General features: G+C 40.3%; 1 pseudogene; it reads left to right on the forward strand.

Annotated features, from left to right (window-relative positions):
• The first annotated feature begins 924 nt into the window (after positions 1 to 924).
• On the forward strand, positions 925 to 24272 carry LOC103158549 (annotated as a pseudogene).
• Positions 24273 to 24995: the final 723 nt, after the last annotated feature.

Here is a 24995-nt window from a genome sequence, read left to right on the forward strand (position 1 = left end):
GCTCCCTACATCTCCCCCTTTTTTATTAATTAATGATAAGGCTTTATATTTTTACAAGCAAATAGGTCACCCAAATGTTGAGGGATAGAGGCAGAGGTTGTACCTTCCCAATCAAACATTAAGACTGTGTACAAGAGTCGCCATCAGGCTGTTAGCTTGACCCGAAGCGCTCTCGACCTGTCCTCTGCCGTTTTTCTGGGAAAGGGAGACTAGGGCAGGCAACCCTTATGCAGGACAACATGCCTCCCAGAGAAGCCTGCATACTGGGCAACTCTCTGTGCGATGCCTTGCTCGACATCCCTCATGGGCTGCTCAAGCCAGACACTCTACCCTGTGCAATGAGCCTAGGCTCCGGGTGTGCAAGAGCTGTCTGGCCGGCGGCCTATTGCTTAAGCATAGTTAGCCAAATATCAGTGGAAGCCCCTTGTTCCAAAGCTACAAGCGCTTGGGCGATAACCACCTTGTCTCTCTTAGTTTGAGCCCTGAGCCTACAGACCAGCCAGAGAAGCAACACCAATCCGCAGCAAACGGCTGCACCAAACAATCCCATCCCCACCCATTCCTTAAAATAGGAGACAGCTGAAGCGATCTATGATGACAATCTCTCCGTCAAGGACAGGAGTTAATCTGGATAATAGCGGCTCTCAACTCCCGGGGAGAGGGTGGAGTTCCGACTTTTGAGGGTCCGAAGGGGCTCTTCGGGTGAGTCTTTCCGGGATCCACAGGGGATTCTCTTCATCCTGTGGAAAAACACATATAGCTCTCCTGGATCTTATGAGAATAGGATCTGGGCCTCTCCAAAGACCAGTTAAGATATCTTTCCATTTTATCATTTCCTTTGGCCTTTTAGGTTCTGAGGTGTGACGCTTGGCCGCAGTATGGCCCTGAGCATCAATGTTTAGAAAATTAAGGGTAAAAAGTGCCATGGATATTGCAACTCTTGGCACCAAGGGTAAGGATGCTCCCATTCCCTCCTTTTGTTTGATTAAATAAGACTTAAGCGTGCGATGGGCACGTTATATGAGGCTTTCCCCAGGCATTCCAGGCCTCCAAGAAGTGTTGAATAACATGCACGGCCTTTTCCCCTGTCAAAGACTGGGAAAGCCATCTGCAATTTTCTCCGCTCCTCTAATGGTAAAAAGGAGTCGGTACCAAATAATGGGGGTGCTGATGGAAGTACACCCGCTGGATTAACAGGTCTCTTAAATTTACCGGGGTGTGACCGGTTATCCCCTATTTTCTCTCCCTCCTTTTTTGTTTCTTTTTCACCTAGCTGAGCTGTTTCCCCAGTATTTAAGACTTCATCTCCTGAGCTTTCAGAGTCATCAGAGCTATCAAGATTTAAAGCTTTAATCTCATTTACAGAATCATCTAACAAATTACTCATTCCCTTGTCATTAGACACCCCGGGAGGTCCTTATTCGTTGCAGTTTCTCTTCTTACACACACTCCCTTGTCACTAGACATCCCGGGAGGTCCTTTTTCCTTTTTTATTGTCCCGTGCGCCCCACCTCTCACTACATTCGGTTTCTGACATGTAATTTTGGACTTCTTCAAGATTTCTACAACAGTGAAAAAGATCAACAATCCCAAGCCAAAGTCCAGAAAAGACATACCTCTCCAAATTTACCACTCTGCAGTTCTGAATCCGCCCCATCCGAGGGGTCTCCGAGATGCCGGCGATGTTAACAAGTTCCCAGGTTTGGGCACCAGATGTCCCGTGCGATCGCCTTGCCAGCAAAAACGACACGGGGACACTCATCAGGATCCTTCTGCAGTAAAGCTTTAATGCGTCTTGAGAGGAGAGCATAAGCTTACCAGAGCGGAGACCTCGAGCCAAGAATCCCATCCCCTAATAAAGACTGGCAACCGCCGCCTCGGACGTGTCACCCCATGATTGGCTGCAGCTCATCGGGCCATATGAGGCCACGGAATAGGCAGAGATCAAGGAATGGAAAATTACCCAGTGCCTGCGCAATAATCTTGTTTACATTCGGTGCCTGCTGGATGCAGGCGCCATCTTGTAATGGAGAGTGCAGGGACGGCTCCCTACACACCTTAACATTTGAGAGATAGTCAGTAACAAACTTGTTATATTAAAATCTGTTTTGTGAGAGTGCCTTTTAAGTCTTGGGGTATGAATAGCTCTGTAGTGTTAGTGTTCCTTACTGCCTGGGCATAGCTGGTAGTCTTTATGCCTCCAGCTCTGCGGCTAATGGTGGTCCCTGTTACAAGAGCTGAGTAGTTAATTAGAAATTTGAATGTGTTATTGGAGACTCAGAGGGGAAATTGATGGAGCAGGGTGTGTTCAGTAGAGACAAGAGAACCTGAAAGAGATGTCAGGAAGGAAAACTAGAGGGTTCCCAATCTAGTAGAGTACTGGTGCAGGGTGACACCTTGTTATCCTAGAATTGGACACAAAACAGTTGATCTCAGTTTCCTCTGGAAAGTAAGGAAACAAGGCCCTGTTTGGTCACTATGCATGAGGAGAGATTATACTGAAGTGGGGGAGTAGAGGGTTGTGATGAGATGAGACAAGTGAATCCACTGAGGAAGGGCCTCAAGCTTAGCAGCTTCGGGGGTTGCCAGAATTACCTTAAAGGGACCTTGCCTTTAGGGGAAGGAGGTGAGAGGCATTGGTCTGAGGGAGAGAGAAGGACCTGGTTCCCAATGTTGAATGGAGATGGACAGGGGATGGCACATGGTCAAGGTAGGGTGTAATCAGTAAAGATTCATAGGAGAGAACAGAGGTGATGAAGTAAGGGTGTAAGCAGGTAATCAGGGAGAGGCAAGAATTCAGATAAGAGATTGGGGGTTAGAACCAGCTGCCCATACATGAGTTCATAGGGTGAGATGGAAAGGGGTCATTTGGGGAGAGCCTGGAGCCTGAAAAGAGCCAGAGGCAAGAGATTTACCCAATCAAGGTGAAGTTCCTGTGACATTATTTCCTTTTTTTTTATTAGAAAGAAAATTATTTTACATGTAAATCCCAAGTCCCTCTCCACCCCCTCCTCCCCTGCCCCACCAACTAATGCCCTGCCTATCCTATACCCTTTATGCTCCCCAGGGAAGGTGAGCCCTTCCATAGGGGGTCTTTAGAGTCTGGCATATCCTTTGGAATAGGGCCTAGGCCCAGCCCCTGTGTCTAGTCTCAGGGAGTATCCCACCATGTGGGATGGGCTCCCAAAGTCCATTCCTATGCTAGGGATTAGTACTGACCCACTACAAGGAGCCCCATAGATTTCTGAGGTCTCCTTACTGACAGCCACATTCAGGGGGTCTATATCAGTCCCATGTTGGTTTCCCAGCTATCAGTCTGGGAACCAAGAGCTTTCCCTTGTTCAGGTCAGGTGTTTCTGTGGGTTTCACCTGGAATGGACCCCTTTGCTCATCAGCCCTCCTTCTCTGAAACTGGATTTCAGTTCAGTTCAAGGTTTAGCTGTGGGTGTCTGCTTCTACTCCCACCAGCTGCTGGATGATGGCTATATGGTGGCATATGACTTAGTCATCAATGTCATTATCAAGAGAGTGCATTTAAGGTAGCCTCTCCTCTGTTGCTTAGATTGTTAGTTGGTGTCATCTTTGCAGCTCTCCAGACATTTCCCTAGTGTCTGATTTCTCTTTAAACCTATAATGTCTCCCTCTATTATATTATCTCTTATCTTGCTCTCTTCTGTTCTTCCCCCAACTCAAATTCCCTGTCCCATTATGTCTTCCTGACCCCTCCTCTTCTCCCCTTCTCATTCTTCTAGTTCCCTCTCCCCTACCCCCATGCAAGAATATTTTCTAAGGAGCTGTTGATTCATTCTATCTTTCCTAAGGACAGGGGGTGGTGTGGGATTTAAAAATGCCAGGGGATATTAAGAGCTTTCGATACGGTTTGGGAAATATGGGAGGTGAATTTAGGGCTGCTGTCAGACTGGAGAGAGGCAGAAATCCCAAATGGGAGAATAATGTCCTGGAGAAGGAGGTCAGAAACTGTCTGAGCCCTATTGGTAGTAGTTTGAAAAGCTACAATTCACCCTGACCTAGGAGATACTTAACCCATCTGACTGTGGGCATGTGAGTAAAATCAAGTTGCTAGTCAGTTCCTGGGAGAGATCCCCTGGCCTGGTGGGTAGGAAAATGGAAGCTATGATATTTGGAATTTGGGTTTGACTTTTGATTGATTTTATAAGAGGCAGTGATAATTTTTAAGAATTGTTAAGTCCTCAGGGTTGGGATGGAGGTGAGACTTAAAATGAGACAGAGCCTGACTATTAGGATGAAAGAGCTAGTGTAGATAGTTCAGGATTTGTTGAATGTCAGGGAGTGACTGAGGATGCAGGTTGTCTTGTGTGGATTCCCTGCAGTGGGTAATGTGAGTCTGGGCCTCAGAGGGCTGCAGCTTTAGCTGCTTTGTCAACGCAGTTGTTTCCCGAAGAGATAATGAATTTGTCAGTCTGATGAGACCCACAGTCAATGATTCCTACAGCTGTGGAAAGATGGGAGACTTTTACAATAATTTGGCCTGAGTTAGTTATGGATCCTCCTTTTGTAGTAAGTAGCCCATGCTCTTTCCTCCTGTTCACCCACTCAAGTGTTCCTAGCTATGCCATCTGAACCAGAGGAACCTCCCACTACTGGCTGTCTTAAGAAGGCAGGCCTCATAGATTTTCCAGGTCAGGTGCATGGCTCCTGGGGCACTATGTGTCTTCCAGTTACTGAGAGACTGGTGCACTCCCTCAGACACTGAAGCATTCAAGCCACTTTGTGTTTCTCTCTATGTTCCCTTGGAAGTCAAGGAAGCACAGAAGATGGACAGGACAATTGGTCTTGGACATTTATCTTGTATGCCCTGTATGGCTTACAAGTGTCATTGTATCCTGGCAATTACAACTGTATTTATCCTGAAAATTGCCATTATATTATTTCTGATAAAAGCATAAAAAGACTGATTGCTCTCAATAAAATTGTCAAAGCCTCAATTGTGCTGTGGCCCCTCCAACCAGCCTGATTTAATTTTTGAGGCCATATCAGATGGCCTTGACTTTGTAATTAACATAAGTCTACACAAGAAAGGACAAACCCTCTTGTATTGAGCTCCTTAAATTTCTGAAGAACTTTTGTTGTTGAATTGACTTTTACTGCTCAATAGCTCTGAACCCTTCTGGTTTATAATTCAAGCTAATTTTGAATGGCATTATTGATTATTTCGGGGCACTCATACTTACTGTTTTATATGAAGATTCTGTCCTTACATAAAAATTTTCTTGTCTGGACAGTCTCAGTTTTTACTATGAAATAATTAACTTCCCCTTTTAAAATTTCAGTGTTATGAGGCTGGACTTGGAGAATGGCTCAAAGGTTAAGAACACCCACTGCTCCTGTGTTGGATGCAAGTTTATTTCACAGTATAAAGGTTAGGTGTCTCACAACTGCATGTAAGTCCAGCACTAGAGGATCTGACTCTTTTGGTCTGCACTCATTTGCATATATCCAAACACAGAAACATGCACAAAAGTAAATATAATGAAAATAAATCCAACATGATGAGGTCATTGCCTCTAATAAAAACACAGATCTACACAACTGAAATGTTTTTGCTACTGGCTTACATGTAAACTATATTTAGAATTTTTTAAAGCCTGGGAGGCAAAATTCATACACAATTAGTTCCATAAATTAATTACGCAACAAGAGAATAAGATTTGTTCCCAAATTAGCCAATTTTCATAATTATTTTAACTATTGATTTTAAATTTAATTAAAGTTAAACTAGATTGCAGCAAACTAAAGTTAATACCAATTACTACTGGAAACTCTATATTATAGATAATACACATTTTTGCCAGAAGCAAGGAAAAGAAAAATTATTTGAGGTCATATATTTTAATATTAATTTTACCTCTAATTAAATATACTTAATTAATACTTCTAATTAAAACCACTTCTTAATATAGCTTACTGGTTGCTCCCTTTTCTATAGCATCTTTTTTATATTTTGTGAATTTAGGATTAACTCAATTTAAAGTAAGTTGTAACTCTTTATTTTGTAATGTTTTCAGTGTCAAATAATTATGGTTATGCAAATATTTATGGAGTGAGGTGAATGAGTGTGTTTGTGTGTGTGTATACATAGGATGGAGGAAAAAACTGCAATCCAAATCTTAATTCAGGCCTTCAATCAAAATACAAGTAAAGTCTTAATTCTTTCTGTGTGTGTGTGTGTGTGTGTGTGTGTGTGTGTGTGTGTGTGTGTCCCAGCAGGCTCACCAGATATAACTAGTCTCCCCTCCTACTGATGAGGACTACTCTTAAGTACTCTTAAAGAATAAAGTGAGTATAGTGTCATGATGGTCATTGAGATATAATAGTTTAGATGTTACTCACCACTGTACTCCTAGTAGACTAAAGTTCCTTCATTACAAAGAAGACAAAGAAATTTCCCCTTGGAATGCAAATTCCATCTATATTTAGATTTCATTATCTACTAAGAAGCAGTATGAATTTCAGCTTTCCATTTATGGAGTAAATCTAAATTTAATCTAATTCTTTGTTAGAGGAGGAGAAACAGAGAGTGATAGAGAATAATACATGGGATAAAGATAAAAATAAGCCCTGTTCTACACATGTGTCTGTGTCAGATGCTTTGGCTGTTTTGTATGGAAGGATGAGAGTACTGGTCACCAAGGTCTTCAGGGCAGGATGTGCACAGTGACTGTCCTCAGAGCAGGATCTAAACATGACATATTTATTAGGGAGTATCGATCAGAGCCGGAAATGCTCACAGTGAATAATACATGAGGCAGCAAGGTAGTTCTCTGAGATGGCAAATTCCTGGTGTAATTGGTCACCTTTCCCTGACTCAAACTGAACCTATGCCTCCCCTGCTAGTGGGAAGAGCGGTTCCTCAGAAACATGAAAAGAAATTTAAGTAAATAATATTAGTAACAGTATTCATAATAATTCTGGAGTTTCAGTATTCAGAAGCTAGCTTTTTGTTAAGGGTAGAATAGAAATCTTAACTTGTGGCCAGTCAGTGGTAGTTACAACTTTAATCCCAGTACTCAGGAGGCAGAGGCAGGTATATCTTTTTGAGTTTAAGGTTAGCCTGGTCTTGAAAGTGAGTTAAAGGACAGCCAAGGATACAAAGCGAAACCCTGTCTTGAAAAACTAAAATTAAACAAAAGAAAGGAAATCTTAACTTGCTAAACAGATTCCATTCTCTCTTGAAATGAAACATTACCTACATTAGAGCAGGGTGTGATTTTTTTTACATGTAAAATAAGAATTACATGTGATTGAGGAATAGTTTGAAGATATCCAGAACACTGTAAATTTGTGCTTTTACTTTTTGTATGTGTATTTTTGGAGAGGCAAAAGTAGAATCCATTTCATTCATAGTCAGATGAGGTAAACTACAATGTCCAAGAGATGGTGTCACAAGTCCATGGCATCTTGAGTGAGTGGTGGGAGCAGTAGACAACTTCTGAGCTAATCTACATTCTGTATATGTATATATGTATGTGTGTATATATATATATAGAGATATAGATAGATAGATAGATAGATAGATATAGATAGATAGATAGATATAGATAACTTTACATTCTCACAGATGCAGGAATAGGACTTGCATCTCCTTATTAATTTTAGGGTGATCTTTACAACTTCTAATTCAGATACAAGAAAACCCAGACAGGATGGGCTTCAGTATAACAGGAAGCAGGTTATACAGCTACTGCTTGAGTATTGGGCCTTTGGATACTGTACACCATCGTTTTAGGTATGCTCTGTATGAGGTCCTTTCTGTCTAGGGAGATGGAGGGAAGAAGAAATTTTGAAATGGACTTAATGAAAATCACCCAAATGATTAACTAACAAGACCATTGTTTACACAAAGCAGGAAGCATAGGCTCAAAATGGAAATTACAGTTTTAAGGAAAACAGGGAAAAGTTTCATTTTCCTATAATTGAGGAGACTGTGGCAGTATCATTCTTAATTCTCCTTTGTTAGCTATACATGAGTTAGCCCTCCATTGTTGTTTCCCAAAAATCCACCTTCCACATTATTGTTCACATTTTTATCCTGGAGAGACTCACATTGTTTCTATTTCTGCCTTGTAGTTATTTATTCAGTCCATTACCTTTGCTGAATCTATCTGACATGAAGAGAGTATATGCTAAGGGATAAGAATACTGGAGATGTGGAAAGATAGCCTCACATGAAAGAGAATACTGAATAACTAAATAAGCCAGCAACTTTAAAAAATAATATTTTCTTTTTCTATTTTCCATATATGTATGTGCATACATGGGTGTTCATATACATATGATGTGGATATGTGTATGTATGTCTGTAAGTGTGTGGGAGTGTATTGCGTGGGTGCAGTTGCATGTAGAATCTGAGGTTGATGTCAAGAATTATCCCAGGTTGCTTTTCCATCATATTCAATGAAACAGTGTTACCCAGTCAAGCTCAAAGCCCACTCTAGCAAGCTTGCCTGAGGATGTCCTGTCTCTAGAGTGTTGATGCTAAAATTATAAGTTGGATTCCATTCCCATCTGGCATTATAGGAATTCTGGAAACTCAAAATCAAGCTCACAAAGCCATCACTTCAACCACTGAGCCATCTCTCCAGTCAGAAACAAGTACTGTTAAGTGAGAAAAGAACTAAATTTATGTTTAACAAGTGGTATATCCATGAAAAACTGATCCAGTGACATATATAATCTTTAATAAATACGACACATAACAAAGAAGATGAAGACAAAAATGTTCACATGCATAGGGCTAAAGAGTTTTAGGGCAAGAAACAGAAATGGATCAAAAACTTCAGAATCAAGGATCCTAATAGTGACAAACCTTTCTTTTATGTGCAAAGAGGACTCAAACAAAAATAGGATTATTATTCTCTTTTAATGTGACTCACCCAATAGAGATCAGAAACAATAAAGAGAAAGCAGATCCCTTCTAAAGAACTAGAAACTTTACACACCAGTTGCCTGGGTCTGGCCTGTATCAGTCCCATGCTATGGAGGCCATCTTTTCAGGACTGATGTTTTTGTAGCTGCAATCAGAACCAGCTGAACAGCCCCAGGTCCTTCCCTGTGTGAGGGAGTGTGGCTCGGAAAACTCCTAGCTACCCAAAGGCATTAAGGATGAAACAGAGACATCTTGTCATTTTAGGAGGGCTCTCAGTACATGCTGGAGTTTATGGTTTATTCAAGCATCCTCTTAAATAGCTTTCCAACAGTGGGGGTGATAGCAGAAGACATCTATTATCATGTATAAAGCTGATATCAAATATTTCCTTCAATCTCCCAGGCAGTCGTAGAAGCACATATGCAAGCCCTTACACATTCCACAAGGGCCCCAGCCTTCCAGCACCAGACACATTTCACTGGCCCTCAGAATAGGTGTGGGCCCACCCAGGGCCTAGGACTGTTGTTATACAAACTATGAACCATTCCCACCAAGGCCAGGCATCCAGAGGTAATCAGCTAACATCTGAAAGACAATGGGACTTCTAGCTCCTGTAATTGAGCTGAGGTTTGCACCCAAAATATCATAATTGATATTTTTGGGCCCCAACAACCAATGTTGCACACATCTCTTTAACTAGAATACAGTAATATAGCCACAGAGCACTGCAAGCAGGCTGAAGGTATTTTCATTTCGTTGATATAAGATCTCTATTATCTTATAAGAGGGGACTGTGGATTTTGAGAACAAATAATATTTTATCTCTCCCTTTTCCCCTCCCCACACTGAACATCAAACCTGTAGCTTCTGGATATTTAATAGGGTAGACAACACATCCTATTTAAGGAACTTTTCTAATGTTAAAACTGGAGTCACCTTGCCAGGCACTCTCTTGGTTCCCCACAAACTGGAGCTTTTGGATCTCCTATTAAGTATTTCTTAAAAAACTTATATGTAATGCTCACACTAATCCTCATCCAAACTGGTTTATAATTTTATAATTATTTAGCACTAATGTTAAATGTGTTTTATGTTATTTAGAATCAAAAAGTATTTTAACTTAGAAATAAAATTCACTGTTGGCAAGTTATCAAAAAATTGGAGGAAGCAAGGAATAAGTAAAATATTCCCCAGAAGAACATGTTAAGTAGATTTAAGGGAATGTTGTGATGTTCATTAAATTTTAATGTGCTTAAGGTAAATTTTAATTTACTTACCAGTAATTACTTATCTGTTTAAAACACAAGAGATGACAAATCTGATATTGAGGTATGTTACTCAGGATACTGCTTCAGTTAGAGGTTAGGAAAACAGAATCCCTTTAATGATTGACACCTTGATTTTGAGCTACCTAGTATGCTTCTGCATGCTACAGAAAGTTTGTTGGAAAAACAAACATTGGAACAGAGTCAGGGTACAAGAATGACAACCTATTTATGTTTTTGAAAGTCCGATTTTCAGAAAAATCATATAGTTACAAATAGTCACTAGAATTACCTAACAAAATGCCTTAATTGCAATTCCATGTTATATTATTTGATTTACTGAAAGCCCATGAAATAAATGCTTATGAAGAAAAGGGACTATGATTCATAGCTACCACTGGTGCCTTCTGCCAGCTCATTAAATAGTTCTCCAGGGTTCTACCCTCCACTCTTTCTGTCATCAGTTTGAACTGTTTTCTCAGCTGTCTCACTGACTGTCATATTGGAACATCGCCCTTATGATGTATCCCTCATCTCCAAATCATCATTTCATATCTGGGACTTTTCCTGAACTAAGAATATGAATTGAATCCACTTCTCCTGACTAGGATAAAAATAATTCCTGGTGCCCAATAATATATATATATATATATATATATATATATATATATATATATATTCAGACAGGCAGCATGTTCACACTGTTGCTGACCCTTTCTTTTCACTTTTGGGTTGACACAAACTCATGCTTGATTCTTTTACTTCTAGAATTTCGAAAGAACTCTAGTTCTCACTCTAACCCCTAACAACTGTGAAATTTATTTTCTTAATTATAACTATTATGCAAGTTCAGGCCCTTTACATCTATTAATCTAACAGTTTTGAAGGGACCAGCTCCCCATTTCAGCAGCCATAATAGCCTAGCACGTGCTTGCCTGACATTGCCTTGGTCACTAGGGGGTCAGATGCCTGCCTCCTGGCAAGGAACCAATCAGAAGTTAGCTGGTAGTGCTATGCTTTACGGCTCTGGGTGTGCTTTACAGACAAGTGCACAGCAATGAGTACAGAGCATAGCCACCGCCCTGGTAGGACTTATGGGCCATAACAACCAGTTGACCAATCAACACAGGGCAAACCCTCCAAGCCTGGAGCAACACCAATCCTAAGCCTGTGAATACCCCTAGACACTCCCTTTATGATGCCCTATAAGATCTCTATGCTGTGGCTTTGCTGAATCTTTTCTAGCTATCTTCCATGGTGGATAGATGAAAGGCCCGAGGTAACATGGATTTAGCTCGTTAAACAACCACAATAAAGCCTCGTGCTGTTTGCATCAAGTTTCCACCTCCGAATGGTGATTGGGGTGGCCACGGTCCTGGACCGAGATCCTGGGGGCCTGAGTATTTCAGTTTCACTAAAATTTATAAAGTATATTAGGTAATTAAATGGACATAATGTTAGCCCAGATGACATAAAACCTGAGCCAGTGCTTTGGGTGGAGACTAGAACACTGTTTACCAAGGAATCTGTTGAGCTGGAGAGAGATGAGTATAGAGGTCCCAGAGTGGCTGATTTAACACAGCAAAGATGAAAGTGATAATCAAGCCTGTACTCACTGCCAGAGTTCAAGAAAGAGGCTAATCTGAAGAAAGCACGGAGTCTTCTTTGTTCTGTTTTCTTCTGGAAGACGGTACCAGCTACGGGTCAGGAACATTCAATCAGGACACACAGGGGCAGAACAAATAATATCTGCAGTCCTTTTGGCTCATGGCTAAGATGGCAGTGAGAAAACACTGAGTATAGTGTCTAGAGGTGACAGTGTCTTTCACATCATCCTCTACCTGATAAAATCTTGGCTGGGGCATCACAGCCACAGTGAGGAAGGCATATGCTAAAATCTTTCCAAAATGAGAACTTAGGCTAACAACACAGAATGGAATAACAATGAACGTGCCTGGTTTCATTTTTAGAAGAATTGGTTATCTGCAAGCTAATATATATGAATGTATGCATGCATGTATGTATGTATGATACACACACACACACACACACACACACACACACACACACACACACACACACACACACACTTTCATGTCAGCTAAGTAAGTTTGGTCATTCTACATATGTAAGGTTCCCAGACAGTTTTTGTCAGGTTTTTATTAGCTAATGAGAAAAACATGGCAATAAGGCTTGCCTTTTCCTTTTGACAGTCAGAAACTCAAGAACTAAAATTTGGACTGAATCATACTAAAGATGATTTTCTTATATCCTTACAAGGACACAAAAACCTGACCTTTCAATTGTCTGATTCAGCCTTTTTAAGAAAGCATATTACTATTTCCCTTTAAAGTAGTATTGTCTAATAATCCACACAGTTATAAAAATCACATGTATGGTTTAATAATATTGTAGAATGAGTATAGATTTTTAATTATATGGTATACTATATATGCTCCACAACCTCAGCAGACATGTTATTCTTTAACATAACTTAAATTATATTGCATATGTGTGTCTGTTTGTATGTATGCAGAAGTGTATGTTCATTTATACAATTTAGTGAGGAAGCCAGAGGACAATCTATAATGTCAAACTTTAGAAACCACCTACCTTGCTTTTCTTTTAAGATTTTTTTTTGTTCCATATGTTTGAGTGTTTTGCTTACATGTACGTAAGTGGACTGCATGTTTTCCTGGACCTGCAAAGGCCATGGAGGGGGATGGATCCCTTGGAAATAGAGTTAAGAAATGGCTGTCAGCTACCAAGTGGTGCTAGGAAAAGAATATGGGTCTTCTATAAGAGCAGTAAATGCTCTTAAATTCTGTGCCATCTCTTTAGCCCATTAGTCTTGGATTTATTTTATTTATTTATTTATTTATTTTGGTTTTTCGAGACACGGTTTCTCTGTGTAGCTTTGGAGCCTATCCTGGCACTCGCTCTGGAGACCAGGCTGACCTAGAACTCACAGAGATCTACCTGCCTCTGCCTACCAAGTGCTGGGATTAAAGGTATGTGCCACCAACTTCCGGCAAGTCTTGGATTGTTTTATTTAAATTAGAAACAATCTTGCTTTACATGTCAATCCCAGTTCCCTTTCTCTCCCATCCTCCTATGCCCCCCACCCCACCGACCTACCCACTATCCCATCCCCCTTTCAGCTCCCTAGAGAGGGTGAAGCCTTCCATGAGGAATCTTCAAAATTTGTCACATCATTTAGAACAGGCCCTTCCCCATGTGTCTTGACTGAGAGAGTATTCCTCTATGTGGAATAGACTCCCAAAGTCTATTTGTATACTAGGGATGAATATTGATACACTCCCAGAGGTCCCATAGACTGCCCAGGCCTCCTAACTTACAACCATGTTCATGAGGTCTGGATCGGTCCTATGCTGGTTTCCCAGCTATCAGTCTGGGGTCCTTGAGCTCCCCCTTGTTCAGGTCAATTGTTACTGTGGGTTTCTCCAGCCTTGTCTTGACCCCTTTGCTCATCACACCTCCCTCTCTGCAACTGGATTCTAGGAGTTCATCTCAGTGCTTAGCTGTGGGTGTCTGATTCTGTTTCCATCAGCTACTGGATGAAGGCTCTAGGATGGCATATAAGATAGTCACCAATTATTCTTAGGTTTGGTGTTTTCACTGTGTCCCATATTTCCTGGATATTTTGTGTTAGGAATTTGTTGAACTTGAGGTTTTCTTTGGTCGATGACTGTATATCCTCTAGCGAGTCTTCAATAACTGAGATTCTCTCTTCCATCTCTTGAATTCTATTAGTTATACTCACATCTTTAGTTCCTAATCATTTATCCAGGCTTTCCATTTCCAGCATCACCTCATTCTGTGTTTTCTTTATTGTGTCTATTTCAGCTTTCATGCTATGAACTGTTTGAAGAGCTTCCTTTACTTGTTTGGTTGTTTTTTTCTTGGGTTTCTTTAGATTCTTTAAGAGAATTGTTTATTTCTTGAATTTTTGGTTTGTCTTTTCCTCAATTTTGTGTAATTTTTTGTTTGCTTTATCTTCTATTTCTTTAAGGGATTTTCTTGTTTCCTCTTTAAAGGTCTCCTTCATCTTGCCAAGATAAGTTTTGAGGTCCATCTCTTCTTCATGCTCTGTGTTGGGCTTTTCAGATCTTGCTGGTGTGGAGTCCACATGATCATCTCATTAGTCACTGAAAAAGCCTTTGACAAAATCCAAAGTCGATTCATGATAGAGATCTTGGAGAGAACAGGAATAACAGGAGCATATCTAAACATGATAAATGCAATATACACCAAACCAATAGCCAACATAAAAGTAAATGCAGAGAAACTCAAAGTGTTTCCTCTAAAATGAGGAACAAGACAAGGCTGTACACTCTCTCCATATCTCTTCAATATTGTCCTTGAAGTTCTAGCTAGAGCAATAAGACAAGAAAGGGGGATCAAAGGGATACAAATTGGAAAGGAAGAAGTCAAACTTTCACTATTTGTAGATGACATGATAGTCTACATTAGTGACCTGAAAAATTCTACCAGGGAACTCCTACAGATGATAAACACCTTCAGCAATGTAGCAGGATACAAAATTAACTCAAAAAAATCAGTAGCCCTGTTTATAGTAGTATAAACAGATGATAAATCCAATGAGAAACAAATCAGGGAAACATCACCTTTCAAATATCCACAAGCAACATAAAATATCTTGGAGTAACACTAACCAAAAGAGTGAAAGACCTGTACAATAAGAACTTTGAGACTTTAAAGAAAGAAATTAAAGAAGATACCAGAAAATGGAAAGATCTCCCATACCCTTGAATAGGTAGAATCAACATAGTAAAAATGGCAATCCTGCCAAAAGCAATCTACGGTTTCAACTCAATCCCAATCAAAATCCCAACACAGTTTTTCACAGATATTGAAAGAACAATACTCAACTTTATATGGAAAAACATAAAACCCAGGATAGCCAAAACAACTCTTTACAATAACTAGAAGAAACCATTCTGAGTGAGGTAACCCAGTCACAAAAAGACAAACATGGTATGTACTCACTCATATATGAATTTTAGACATAGAGAAAAGGATTACCAGCCTATAATTCTCTTCACCAAAGAAACTAGGAAACATGAAGGACTCTAAGGGACAAATGGACCCCAGGAATGGTAAATGGCATGAACTCCTGAACTAATTGGGAGCATGAGGGTAAGGGAGAGAGAGCAGCCACAATAAGAGCAGGAGAAGAGGAGTAGAGGAGAGGAGCAGAAATATTGAGTTGGGGGAAAAAATAGAGGAGAGAGAGCAGGATGAGAGATACCATATTACAGGGAGCCACTATAGGTCTGAGAATAGATCTGGAACTAGGGAGATCTCCAGAGACCTACAAGGATGACACAATCTGACAATCCAGGCAGTGGTGGAGAGGATAACCTAAAAGCCCTTCCCCTAAAATGAGATTGATGATTACTCTTTATGCCATCCTAGATCCCTCATCCAGTGACTGATGGAAGCAGAGATAGACATCCACAGATATACACTGAGCTGAAATCTGGAATTTAGTTGAAGAGAGGGAGGAATGAAGATCGAAGGGGTCTGTGCCAGGTTGAAGAAACCGACAGAAACAGTTGGCCTGAACAAGGGAGAGCACATCGACCCCAGATGCTGTTGGGGAGGCCAGTATAAGACTGATCCAGACCCCTGAACATGGATGTCAATAAGGAGGCCTTTGCAATCCAGGGAGCTGATGGAAGCAGAGTCAGACATCCACAGATATACACTGAGCTGAAATCTGGAATTTAGTTGAAGAGAGGGAGGAATGAAGATCAAAGGGGTCTGTGCCAGGTTGAAGAAACTGACAGAAACAGTTGGCCTGAACAAGGGGGAGCACATCTAAGCCAGATGCTGTCTGGGAGGCCAATACAAGACTGATCCAGCCTCTGGTAGAGGATTAGTATTTTTTCCCTGGTGTAAGAAGGGACTTTGAGAGCCCATCCCATGTGATGGGATACACCCTGGCCCTGGACACATAGGGAATGGCCCAGGCCCAGCACAGGAAGACTTGGTGGACTTTGCAGAGCCCCTGTTGAAGGTCCTACCCTGCCTGGAGAGTGGAGGGTGGATGGGGTGGGGGGTGGGTCGGGGATGGGGATGAGGGTTGGGGGTGAGTGGAGGGAGAGGGAGAAGGGACTTACATGTGAAACAAGCTTGTTCCCTAACTTGAACTAATAAAAAGTAAGTTTTAAAAAAAAAAGATAGTCACCAATATCATTATAGAGGAAGGACATTTCAGGCAACCTCTCCACCTTTGCTTAGATTCTTAGTTGGAGTCATCCTTGTAAATCTCTGGACATTTCCCTCATGCCAGATTTTTCTTTAAACCTATAATGCCCCCATTGTGTTATTTCATTTCTTGTTCTCTTCTATTCTTCCCCTGATCTCCTAAACTGGGGCCTGCAGGTAGTTTGACTTGCCCCCAGCAGACCAATCCATCCAGAGTCTGCAGATAGTCTTGGTATTATTCATGAATTCTCACTGGCCTAGAACTTAGTAATTAAGCTTAACTGGCTGTTCTTCAGGGAACCCCAGGGATGCTTCTGTCTACCTGTCCAGTGCTGGGATTAAAGTTTGCCACCAGGCTGTGTTTTACATGGGTACTGAACATAGGCCCTCGTGAATCAAATACTTTACCAGCTGATATAACTCCTTAATGATATTTGGGTCTTGGATTTAAAATTGTTTTAATATTGAAAAGCTTCATAGCTTATCATTCAAAATGTTCTATACATAATAGGTTGAAGTTATGAAGTTATAAATTTACTAGAATATGACATATCCTATATTGTACACCTCTGAGCTATAAACACTGCCTTAAAATTAGAATAATTTCAATTTCTTTCTCTGTCATCTGAAATGTCTTGTTTCTACATATGACATTACATATGTATATTCAAATGCTCACTTCTTTTGATAAGATGCTGTTCAAATAAAGTCATCTGACCTAAGAATATTTAATCTAAAAATGCATTTAATACTCCTAAATGAGCCTGACAACTTAATAACACATTATACTGTAGAATAACATTTACTTACTCTTTGTCTGTCTTGTAGTGGAAACTGACTTTCATGATAAGAGCGTCATCTTTACTTATGATTATTTTGAGAGGGGGTCAAATTTAAAAATCTTATGTAGAGGCAAACTGAATCAGTCCCTGAGGACTCAGGGACCCTGACTCTGCTAAGATCACTGGGCAACTCTGCCCCCAGGCAGTGCAGAGTGCAGAATGCAGAGGTGAGCAGCTTTGGCTCCTGACTTGGCCCAACTTCCACCTGCCCACTCTGGGAACTCCTTCCCAGGGGTCTGCAGGCGGGTAGACTCGGCCCCTGAGGACCAAGTAACCCAGAATCTGCTGACATCTCTGTGCCAATACTGCTCTCACCCACCTGGAGAAAAGTGCCCCAGACCTGCCTGCACCTACCTTGAGACCCATCAGAGTGTCGTAGCCAATTGCACCCACCTGAAGAGAAACCCCGACCCATACACACAGGAAAGGAAGTGACACCACCTGCACCCACTGGAAGAAGAGATGGGAAGACAAAAATATAAGAACACATCCAACAACAGGAAAACCAATATGACATCAACAGAGTCTAGGGAATCTATACCAGCAAGACATGCCAACACAGATGAGGCAGAAGAGAGCAATCTTAAAAACAACTTCATGCAGATGATAGAGACCCTAAGAGAGGAAATCAGAAAATCCTTCAGAGAAATGGAAAAAAAAGATGAACCAAAAGACACAAGAAATCAAAGAAAGCCAAGAAAATACAATTAAGCAGCTGAAGTAAACAGTTCAGGACATGAAAACAGAAATAGAGACAATAAAAAAAAAATTCTGGAATTCTGGAAGCGGAAAATCTGAGTAAACAATCAGGAACCACAGATGCAAGTATAACCAACAGAATACAAGAGATGGAAGACAGAATCTCAGACGCTAAAGATAAACTAGAGGAAATAAATTAATCAAGCAAAGAAGATCTTAAGTCCAACAAATCCTTAACACAAAATATCCAGGAAATATGGGACACTGTGTAAAGACCAAACCTAAGGATAATAGGTATAGAAGAATGTGAAGAAACCCAACTCAAAGGTGCAGAAAACATATTCAACAAAATTCCAACCTAAAGAAAGACATACCAATGAAAGTACAAGAAGGCTACACAACACCAAATAGAGTGGACCACAAAAGAAAGTCCCCTTGTAACATAATAATTAAAAAACTAAATGTACAGAATAAAGAAAGAATATTAAGAGCAGCAAAGGAAAAAGGCCAAGTAACATCTAATATCAGAATTACACTGGAATTCCCTATGGAAACTCTGAAAGCCAGAAGGACCTGGATAGATATTCTACCAACTCTGAGAGAACACGGATGGCAGCCCAGCCTACTATACCCAGCAAAGTTTTTAAATACTATAAATGGAGAAAACAAGATATTCCACAAAAAAAGTAGATTTAAACGATATGTAACCACTAATCCAGCCCTACAGAAAGTACTGGAAGTAAAACTCCAACCTAAGAAATTAACTACACTCACATAAACATAAGCAATAGAAAATCCCACTTAACAAAAAAACAAAAGAAAAAGCAGGGGAAATCCACATACAATACACTACCAACAACAAACCAAAAACAAACAAGAATTAACATTCAATGGACCTTAGTTTCCCTCAATACTTATGGTCTTAACTCACCTATAAAAAGACACAGGCTAACATATTGGATACAAAGACAGAATCCATCCTTCTGCTGCATACAAGAAACACACCTCGAATTCAAAGACAGACATTACCTCAGAGTAAAGGGTTGGGATAAGATATTCTAATCAAATGGACTCAAGAAACAAGCTCGAGTAGCTATCCTAGTATGTAACAAGTTATACTCCAAACTAAAATCAATCAAAAGAGATGAAGAATGTCATTTCATATTCATCATAGGAAAAATCCATCAGGAAGAAGTCTCAATTCTAAATCACTATGCCCAAATACAAAGGCCAAATACAAACAGAAACATTATTAAAACAAAAATCACAAATAAGACCTCACACAGTTATACTGAGAGTCTTCAATACCCACTCTCACCACTGGACAGAACCACCAGACAGAAACTTAACAAGGAGTCCAAGGAACTAACAGAATTATGACCCAATTGGTATTAACAGACAACTATAGAACTTTCCATCCAAACACAAAAGAATATATCTTCTTTTCAGCATCACATGGAACCTTCTCAAAAAACAACCACATAATTGACAACATTGCAAACCTCAACAGGAACAAAAAAAAAAATGGAATAATCCCCTGTGTCTTATCAGACCACCATGCTTTAATGTTAGAAATAAAAAAAACAACACAAATCGCAGAAAACTTAACAACTCATGGAAATTGAATAACATGCAATTGCACCATTCCTGGGTCAAGGAAGAAATAAATTAAAGACTTCCTAGAATTCAATGAAAATGAAGACAGAACATACCCAAAGTTATTGGACATTTTGAAAGCAGTACTTAGAGGAAAGTTCATAGCTCTAAGTGCTCACATGAAGAAACTAGAGAATAGCCACATCAGGGAGTTGTCATCACAGCTGAAATCTCTAGAAAAAATTGGAAGCAAATTCACCCGGGAGGAGTAGACTCCAGGAAAAAAATCAAACTGAGGGCAGAAACCAATAAAGTCAAAACAAAGAAATCAATTCAATGAATCAATGTAACAAAGAGTTGGTTCTTCAAGAAAATCAACAAGATAGATAAACCTTTATCCAAACTAACCAAAGGCAGAGAGAGAATATCCAAATTAACAAAATCAGAAATGAAAAGGGGGACATAACAACGAACACTGAGGAAATCCAGAGAATCTGCAGGTCATACTTTGAAAACCTGTACTCCACAAAATTGGAAAATTTAAAGGAAATGGACAATTTTCTGGACAGATATAACTTACCAAAATTGAATCAAGAACATATAACATAAACAGACCTATAAACTCTAAGGAAATAGAAGCAGTCATCAAAAGTCTGCCAACCAAAAAAACAGCACAGGGCCAGATGGATTCACTGCAGAATTCTACTAGAAATTCAAAGAAGAGCTTATACCAAAACTCCTTAAATTGTTCCACAAAATAGAAGCAGAAGGTTCATTGCCAAACTCTTTTTATGAGGCTACAATTAGCTTGGAACCCAAGCCACACAAAGACACAACTAAGTAAGAGAACTACCGACCAGTAGCCCTTGTGAACATAGATGCAAAAATACTCAATAAAATGCTGGCAAACCGAATCCAAGAACATCATCAGAACAATCATCCACCATGATCAAGTAGGCTTCATCCCTGGGATGCAGGGTTGGTTCAACATTCAAAATCTGTCAATATAATCCACCATATAAACCAACTGAAGAAGAAAAACCACATGATCATCTCACTAGATGCTGAAAAACCTTTGACAAAATCCAACACCCTTTCATGATAAAGGTCCTAGAGCAATCAGGAATAACAGGAACATACCTGAATATAATAAAAACAATATACAGTAACCCAACAGCCAACATCAAACTAAATGGAGAGAAACTCAAAGCTAAATCAGGAACAAGACAAGGCTGTCCACTCCATATCTCTTCAATATTGTCCTTGAAGTACTAGCTAGAGCAATAAGACAACAAAAGGAGATCAAGGGGATACAAATTGGAAAGGAAGAAGTCAAACTTTCACTATTTGCAGATGACATGATAGTCAACATAAATGATCTGAAAAACTCTAACAGGGAACTCCTACAGCTGATGAACACCTTCAGCAAAGTGGCACAATACAAAATTAACTCAAAAAAATCTGTAGCCCTACTATATATGGATGATAAATGTGTTGAGCAAGAAATCAGAGAAACATCACCTTTACAATTGCCACAAACAACATAAAATACCTTGGGGTAACAGTAACCAAAAAAGTGAAAGACCTGTATCATAAGAATTTTGAGTCTTTAAAGAAAGAAATTAAAGAAGATACCAGAAAATGGAAGGATTTCCCATGTTCTTGGATAGGTAGGATCAGCATAGTAAAAATGGCAATCTTGCCAAAAGCAATCTACAGATTCAATACAATCTCCATCAAAATCCCAGCACAAATCTTCACAGAACTTGAAAAAACAATTCTCAACTTTATATGGAGAAACAAAAGACCCAGGATAGCCAAAACAATCCTGTACACTAAAAGAACTTCCAGAGGCATCACCATCAAGTTCTATTATAGAGCTATAGTCCTGAAAACAGCTTGGTATTGGCACAAAAATAGACAGGTAGACCAATGGAATCAAATTGAAACCCCTGATATTAACCCGCGACCCTAAGAATGTATGATTTTTTGAGAAAGAAACCAAAGCTATACAATGTAATAAAGAAAGGATCTTCAACAAATGGTGCTGGTATAACTGGATGCTGGCATGTAGAAGATTGCAGTTAGATCCATGTCTATTGCCATGAACAAAACTTAAGCCCAAATGGATCAAAGACCTCAACATAAACCCAGCCACACTGAACGTATTAGAAGAGAATGTAGGAAATACCCTTGAACAAATTGGTACAGGAGACCACTTCCTGAACATAACACCAGTAGCACACACACTGAGATCCACAATTAATAAATGGCACCTCCTCAGACTGAGAAGCTTCTGTAAGGCAAAGGACAGTCAACAAGACAAAACAACAGCCCATGGATTGGGAAAAGATATTCACCAACCCCACATTGACAGAGGGCTGATCTCCAAAATTTACAAAAACTCAAGAAGCTAGTCTCCAAAACACCAACTAATCCAATTAAAAAGTGGGGTACAAAACTAGATAGACAATTCTCAATAGAGCAATCTGAAATGGCTGAAAGACACATAAGAAAGGGTTCAACATCTTTAACCATCAAGGAAATGCAAAGCAAATCAATACTGAGATACCATCTTACACCTCTCAGAATGGCTAAAATCAAAAACACCAAGGACAGTTTACAATGGAGCCATTGTGGAGAAAGGGGAACACTCCTCCACTGCTGGTGGGAGTGCCAAATTGTACAGCCACTGTGGAAATCTGTACGGCAATTCCTCAGGAAAATGGGAATCAGTCTACCACAAGATCCAGCAATTCCACTCTTAGGCATATACCTAAAAGAAGCACATTCCTACAAGGACATCTGTTCAACTATGTTCATAGCAGTGTTATTTGTAATAGACAGAACCTGGAAACCACCTAGATGCCCCTCAACTGAAGAATGGATAGAAAAGCTGTGGTACATTTACAGAATGGAGTACTACTCAGCAGAACAAATGGCAGTGGAATCTTGAAATTCGCAGGCAAATGGATGGATCTAGAAGAAACCATTCTGAGTGAGGTAACCCAGTCACAAAAAGACAGGCATTTTATGTACTCACTCATATGTGGATTGTAGACAGAGTAAAGGATTCCCAGCCTGCAACCCAGGCTGCCGGAGAGGCTGGTAAACAAGGAGGACCCTAAGAGAGACATACATGTTCCCCTGGAGAAGGGGAAAGGGACAAGTTCTCCTGAGCAAATTGGGTGCATGTGGGGATGGGGGAGGGAACAAGGAGAATGAGAAGGGGAGAAGAGGAGGGGTGAGGAAGACATAATGGGACAGGGAGTTTGAATTGGGGGAAGAGCAAGATAATAGATAATATAATAGAGGGAGACATTATAAGTTTAAAGAGAAATCATTATAGTTTAAAGAGAAATGTCTGGAGAGCTACAAGGATGACCCCAACTAACAACCTAAGAAACAGAGGAGAGGCTACCTTAAATGCCCTCACCTGAAAATAAGTTGATGACTAATTCATATGCCATTGTAGAGCCTTCATCTAGCACCTGGTGGAAGTAGAAGCAGACACCCACAGCTAAACCTTTAACTAAACTGAAATCCAGATGCAGAGAAAGAGGGCTGATGAGCTAAGGGGTCCATACCAGGCTCGTAAAACCCACAGAAACAGCTGACCTGAACAAGGGAAAGCTCTTGGTTCCCAGACTGATAGCTGAGAAACCAGCATGGGACTGATCCAGACCCCCTGAATGTGGGTGTCAGTGAGGAGACCTTGGACATCTCTTGGGCCTCTTGTAGTGGATCAGTACTTATCATACTTATTACTACCATAGTAATGGGCTTTAGGAGACTATCCCTGAGCCTAGACACAAGGGGGTTGGCCTAGGCCCTAACCCAAAGAATATGACAGACTTTGAAGACCCTCCCATATGGAAGGCCTCATCCTTCCTGGGGAGCCGAAATAGTATGGGATAGGGTACGGTGTTAGTTGGGCGGAGCAGGGGAGGAGAGGAGGGAGAGGGACCTGGAATTGACATGTAAAATAATTTTCTTTCTAATAAAAAAAATAAAAAAAGAAACTCAAAATCTTGTTATAGTTTCTACTGTGTTCTAATAGCTTTTGTAAAACCATGTAGTTGCTATTTCTAGCTAGCACTGAGCTATAGGCATCTCTCAGGGTTATTGGCACAAGCCAGAAAGATCTAGGGCAAAAGAAACCCCTCCCACCAGAAGCAGAAGTATGAGCTGTCTACTACCAACACTAAGAGTGGCCATACATACAGTCCAAGTTCAAGAAGGCAGTAGGAATTACTGAGCCCTAAGATTCAATGTGGGGAATTTTCCTGCTGCTCTGAGTGTTGTGATTGCAAAACAAGGGTCATTGATGCATCCAATAACAAGCTGGTCTGTACCAAGACACTGGTGAGGAGCTTCATTATGCTTATAGATAGTATACCATATTGACAATAGTTCCAATCCCACTATGATCTGCCCCTGGGCCACAGCAAGGTGATCAAGATGACTCCTAAGGAGAAAGAGATTTAAAACAAAACAAAACATGAAAAAAAAATTCAAGAAAAATATGACAGAAGGAAAAAGAACACCAAAAACAGCAGTCTTCTGGAGGTGCACCTCCAGCATGACAGGCTTCTTGCCTGTATTGCCTCAAGACCAGGCCAGTGTGGCAAAGCAGAGGGCTGTGTTCTAGAAGGCAAGGAGCTGGAGTTTTATCTGAGTAAGATCAAACCCTGGAAAGGCAAATAAACCATCATTTATAGCTCCTATAATAAAGGTTGATCTATGGTAAAAATGTCATCAATTAAATATAAAACAAACTTTAGTTAAGGAGTGTGTGTGTGTGTGTGTGTGTGTGTGTGTGTGTGTGTTACTTAATTTCCCTTCCTAGTATGATAATGTTAATATGCTTTTGAAGGTCCTTACTAATATCTTCTGAGACACCAATTTCCATACTACAAGCTTATGGTTGAACTTAATTTACCATCATTTCCCCACATATATACATTTTTTAAGTTTAACAAAAGGGGAGCTTTGCTTTCCTCTTATACTTAATACTGAAGTCACCAGAAAATTCTATAAACTCCCATCAGAATCAAAGCCAGAGGGATTTCAGGTAAACCTCAATGTGAAAGTCCTTGCCTTGAAGGCATGTGGCCCCAAGTTGGATCCACAGCACTGCAAATAAATAAAAAATATGAATCAGCATCTCACCCTACCATAACCCTTCCATTCCTGTCACTACCCTGAGCCAAGCCATCTACACCACTCTCTTAGAATATTGAAACACCCCCAGTCACTCATCCAACTTTGCCCTGAACACTTAAAAACTCTTAATCCCTAACCCAGAAGGCAGAATGAAGCTTTTAAAATGGAGTTGGAACATGTCACTCCTCTGTTGAAAGTCCTCCTAGAGCTTCTCGCATCTCACATTACTCAAACACTCCCATAAAAGCGTGCCTTTGAGTATGA

This window comes from Cricetulus griseus (assembly GCF_003668045.3).
Source record: "Cricetulus griseus strain 17A/GY chromosome 1 unlocalized genomic scaffold, alternate assembly CriGri-PICRH-1.0 chr1_0, whole genome shotgun sequence".
Lineage (NCBI taxonomy): Eukaryota > Metazoa > Chordata > Mammalia > Rodentia > Cricetidae > Cricetulus > Cricetulus griseus.